The sequence below is a fragment of the Maylandia zebra genome, linkage group LG8, assembly GCF_041146795.1.
Source record: "Maylandia zebra isolate NMK-2024a linkage group LG8, Mzebra_GT3a, whole genome shotgun sequence".
Taxonomy (NCBI): Eukaryota; Metazoa; Chordata; class Actinopteri; order Cichliformes; family Cichlidae; genus Maylandia; species Maylandia zebra.
The window spans coordinates 18005560-18011668 of NC_135174.1; positions in this window are offsets into that span (position 1 = coordinate 18005560).

Below are 6109 nucleotides of genomic sequence, written 5' to 3' on the forward strand. Positions count from 1 at the left end.
CGGCATTTGTTTGTTTTTTTTTTTTTGGTTTCCTATGACAACAGCTTGATCGCAGCTCTAACATAACACTGGTGATAACAACATACCAGGGCTGGTGCTTATAAAACTGAACACTGACTAATCACTTTGAAAAGTAGGACTGACGAGCTTTGCTTAAAAACAGAAAATTGCACTTTTACCAGTGTTTAAATGGGACTGTGCTGCCTTCAGACTACAATCGTGTCTACCACAGCATCTAATCTGCCAACAGCGCCTCTTCAAAATTGGCACACCAATGAACCAACATCACAACGTGCATTATAAAGATTGTCCAGCTGCATATACAGTTAAGATCATTTGGGCAAGATGTTAATAAAATTTTTTTTTTTTTTTTCCCCTGCACATCACCATGGTGGACTTTAAATCAAACAATCAACACTTGACTGAAGTGCAAACTTGCAGCATAAATTTAAGGGGTTTAACAAAAATTTAACATTTTTGGACCTTTGGGTTTTTTGTTTTTTTTTTTTTTTGTTTTTTTAAATACACTAGTGGGACAAAGTTGTCTCATGTTTGACATTATTATTATTTTTCTTTTTTTGGATCATGAGCCGTTCCTTCCCCATATTTCTCAGTTTTCAGAACCGTGCAGGCTATTAGATGCTTTCTGGCAAAGTCTATGGCTGCCTTGAGTGTAACTAGAGGTTTGTACTTTGTTGTAAGACCCTCTGCATTTCCATTAATGAAGCCATCCCTTGATTGTAGTCCTTGATTGCCTCAAGGGTGTTATTGACTTCAGTAGTTCAAAGTAGGTTTTTTTGGGGGGGGGGGGGGGGGGGGGGTTAAATCATTGGGGGGGGAAATCTTCAGCGGGCTTTTGGTGTTCTTTACCTGGTCAGCACGTATTTTTAGAAATTATCAGATTGTTGATCTGACCATTCCTAAGGGTTTTGCTACCTCACTGGTGGGTTTTGTTTTTCTAGCCTAATCTCTCTGAGGTTCATATTTAACATTACAATGAAAAGTTATACAATACAAATTCAACACTTCAGATATTCTGTCCACTTCATTTGTCATTAATGACAAGTGAACAGCTCTCACCTTGGCTATGTTGTCAAATTAATTTTGAGGCTCTGAAAATGTCTAATTTCTAAACAATTCATCCAAAATATTTGTCAAATCCCTTTAATCAAAGCGGAAAGTTTGCACCTCAGTTGTTTGGTTTTTACAATCTCCTGTCTTTACACAGGCAAAAATTACATATCTAACTCCACACAGGCTGGATTATGCATGAAAATGATCTTCAATCATACAGTGTCAGCGTATGTCATTTTGGGTATTATTCAGGGTAAAAACTCAACTTAAATAAGGACAGTGTTTCAATTTAAAGTAAGTGGGGTGCTTGCATGTTCTGAGAATTTTGTGATCACCCTAAAAGAAGAATTTCCATTAAGATTGGCAAGTTTATTTAACAAAAGAATTTTATATTTGTAATTTATGATTTTGATCATTCACTTTTACACTTTCCTCCAAATTTTCAACATTTGTTATTAATTTTGGGAAAAAGACCATAATTATGTTATCTGGATGCATTTGAGGGTTCAAACAGCTCATGTGTTCTGCAGAAAGACCTTCCACCTAAATATAGTTTTTTTTAAGTATATTAATCCTGATAATTATGTGAATTAATAACAATAATCAATTATTTCCTGTTTAATACGAATAACACTTGTGATTATTGCCCTACTAATGTGTGTAATGATGAGATGCCTTTTTTTCTTCTCCCACTTACTCTGCAGTGACAAATGTTGTTACACAGATCTTTGTTTAAGGAAAGCCTGTGTCGGTGTGTTATTGTGTCGCTTTTGCAGTTTCCTCACTTATTTGTGCCAAATCTGAAACCAGCTTTCACCACTGCTGTCAAGCCAACTGTGAATAACAATTAGAGGGACTTCCGTGCCTTGGCAGTCACTCTTGTGTTTTCTTCCAAAGAATGTCCCACTGAAACGGTTTGGCGAACCGTTTCAAGGCAGGTTTCTTTCCTCAGTTTTCTTCTGTGCTTTAGATGCGTTCTTAAATCCTTCACTGCCATCGTTACAATCAAAGTTTACAGGATTACAGCGCGTGTTACTTAGCAATTCCTTGTCTCCGCATTGATGCATTTTATACTTTTTTTCTGTTGTTGCTGATGTTGTCTTTTGGTCATTGCTTGCATATCTGCTCCTTTGAATGGATGACCTATATAAGTGGCGTTGGGGCTCAGTAGTGCAGATGTTTTGTCCAGATGTGGGTGTAATTCAATGCTCGAAGCGGAGGATCCAGAGCACAAGAGGAAGAGTTTTCCCTCCGTCCACACCATCCCAGCGCCTCACATTCCTCTCTCCACCCTCTCAGTGCTGCTTTGTGTCTTTCTGTCTCTAGAGCTTAACTCTCAAACTGCACCTCCCTTTCCAGCAGAGCCGGTTTCTGTAGAGCACTTGTAACAAAGTTTCACAGACAGTGTTTTATGTTATTTACATTTGTGACATTTCTTTAGGCGACTTGGACTAGTATTGTTAAGTTTGGCCAGCATTCCTTCTCCTAGTTTGAAATAAGATGTGATGTGGATTTTTGAGTGGGATCTGGAGTCTTTGTCATTCTGTGATGTTTCCAGCGGAAGTTCACGTAGAAGTCTTTCAGGCTTTGTTCACTTGTATCATTTTTGAACCCACAAGCCCAGTCCCTACATGACGGATGAATGTTAACCACCTAGCGATATAGCAACATTGAATAAACAAATTAGTCAAGTTTAGTGATTTCTTTTAGCCCTCTAATTCCTCTCTGCAAGCAGCTTTGCTAAAATGAATGTGATTGGAGACACAAACGGGTTTGAGCCAGTGTTTAGGCTTTGCTCAATAGTAACTGTCCGCTCATGTTCTCCGTGATTGTTGGTTATGCATAAACTGATGCAGAATTAAAAATGGTAAATGGCCTGTATTTGTATAGCGCCTTACTAGTACCTAAGGACCCCAAAGCGCTTTACACATCCAGTCATCCACCCATTCACACACACTGGTGCGTGCAGTGAACGACACCTATAGTGCTCACTGAGAGTTGCAGCTCTCCACTATGTTGCCTATTCAGAAGCTGTACTGTAGCGTTTGTTATCAAATGTTTCATATTAAGAAATAAACAGGAATTCATCCACAAAAATGCTAATTTGCACAGACTGCTCTAATTAAAGTGTATTTGCGTTAGTTTGACAGATGCTTCATACATCAACATCCAAAGAGGTCCTGTCTGTTTAAAATAAATAAATAAATAAAAGCTCTTTGTAAATTCTGGCTTCATTAAAAATCTCAGTTCAACAATTGAAAGTCAGTATTATCATTATTATCCTAAACCATGTTTCATATCTATCAGCATCTAATTTGCAGTGTAATTACTTCCATTGCTTGTGTGACAGTGTTGTTCCAAAACTATTTAATGTGTTACTGTTTCTTTTTTCTTTGTATACACAGTTCAAACAAACGTCTTCTATGTTCATATGGCACTAACATGTCTGTATTATTAAAGCATTATCACATCTTGTGACTGAGTTGACTCCATAATGACCTGTAGACTGCTGTTGAATCACTAGGTTTGACGATGAAACCGCCCTGCACGACAGTTGATCACAGCTTCCGTACTGTGCTGCTGTTTTTATTTTATTTCCATCAATTGACCGCAAAGATGAATTTTGATTTTTAAGTATATATGGCAACCAGCAGGGGTCGCTGTATGTACATGTTTAAGAGCAGCGTTTCAGAGGCTGATCGCTGTTTCCAGCTCGCTAATGGTAAGAGATCATAGTGTTGTTTTTACAGATCATTGCTCATTTATGACACATCATACATTAATACAGAGCAGAAAGAAATTTATTTGCAGTAATGTTTTGATCCCTGGTAGGTTTAACATGAAACTGATGGACAGTATATGAAGAAACATATTTGCTTCTCTTCGTCCTGCATACTGTTGTAACCTTTGATTTAGCTTCATTTACTCACCACGAAGCCAGTGGATATGCCTATGACCATCCACCATGGATGACACTGACAGATTATTTATTGGCAACTTTATTTTTGTGTTGCTGAAAAAATATATTCAAAGAGCTCCCTTCTTTGGGCATTAGCCTACATGACACTTACAGGAAACTCACGTATTCTTATGGAAATGTGCATAAATTAAAACATTTTTTTTTTTAAAAAAACTGAAGTAAGCAGTAATATACAGTCTAATTTGATAAACCTATGAAAATTAATCAAATTATTTCACAGAAAAATTTCTCAGATAAATGGTACTTATATAAACCTCAAATACTAAAATTGCATTAATGATATTCTACAGTAGGACAGAAAATAACATCAACAGGATTGAGAAAGTAAGTAGCAGTCAGCGCTGCTATTAACCGATCACCACCTTGTCTGTAAAAGCAGACGTTTTGACAGTTTGTTGTTCTGCAGCATTCAGCTGTGTTAACGCCACAAAAATGTCACAACCTTCCCAGGAGTGGGGGTTCCAGCAAATTTGTCTCTACAAAACCATATTTGGTAAAAACCACACCTCCAACACCTCATACCAAATGTCAAGCACAGGGAACACCTAATCTATAGTAGGCAAGGCAAGTTTATTTATATAGCACAATTCAAGGTGTTCAGCAAGGTGATTCAAAGTGCTTTACAGAGACATTTAAAAAATAAAAACAAATAAAAAGCATGATTTAAAATGGGGGGGAAAGAAAGGAACAGTAGATAAAATCAGTAGTTAAAATGTAAGTTTTGAAATCTAAGCTTAAAAGTAAAACAGTGTGGATTTGGTGCTTTATTCAAATGCAGCTGAGAATAGGTGAGTCTTCAACCTGGATTTAAATAAACTGAGTGTTTCAGCTGATCTGAGGCTTTCTGGGAGTTTGTTCCAGATATATGGAGCATAAAAGCTGAATGCAGCTTCTCCGTGTCTGGTTCTGACTCTGGGAACTGATAAAAAACCGGATCCAGGAGGTGTATTTTGGTCCTAAACCATTCAGAGCTTTATAGGCCAGCATCAGAACTTTAAAGTCTATCCTCTGACGGACAGGCAGCCAGTGTAAAGACCTCAGAGCTGGACTGATGTGGTCCACTTTTTTGGTCTTAGTAAGGACTCGAGCAGCAGAGTTCTGAATGAGCTGTAGTTGTCTGACTGGTTTTTTAGGTAGACCTGTAAAGATGCTGTTACAGTAATCAAGCCTACTAAAGATGAATGCATGGACTAGTTTTTCCAGGTCCTGTTGAGACATCAGATCTTTTATCCTTGAAATATTCTTGAGGTGATAGTAAGCTGACTTTGTTATTGTCTTGATGTGTTTTTACAAGTTTAGGCCTGCATCCATCACTACACCCACATTTCTCGCCTGGTTGGTGGTTTTTAGGTGTGTAGATTGAAGTTCTCTGGTGACCTGTAATCATTTTTCTTTGGCTCCAAAGACTATTACTTCTGTTTTGTTTTTGTTTAGCTGGAGAAAATTGCGACACAACCAGTCATTAATTTCCTCTATGCATTTACCAAGAGCCTGTACAGGGCCTCGGTCTCCTGGTGACATTGTGATATATTTGTGTGTCATCTTCATAGCTGTGATAGTTTATTTTGTTGTTCTTTATAATCTGTGCCAGTGGGAGCATGTAAATGTTAAACAGAAGGGGTCCCAAGATGGAACCTTGGGGGACTACACATGTGATTAGGGATGGGTATTGATAAGATTTTAACGATTCCGATTCCATTTTCGATTCTGTTTAACGATTCGATTCCTTATCGATTCTCTTATCGATTCTCTTATCGATTCTTTTTTTTTAAAAAAGGAGAACACTAAGTTCGATTAGCTTAGAACTTTGTTTTATATCTTCTCTTTGAACAAGATAGAAATTTAGGAGTAACATGGCCTTACAAACCCAACAGTGAGATCTTAAGAGATCCACAGCCTACGGCTCTTCAATGGGGTGTCACAGGGTCCCCAGGAAAAAAAATGTATATGTAAAATAATAAAATTAATATTCTCCTGTAGCAATAACAAAGTTTAACATAAATTATTCTGTAGCAATTACACAAGAATATCCAGTAATGTCCTGCCTACAATTAA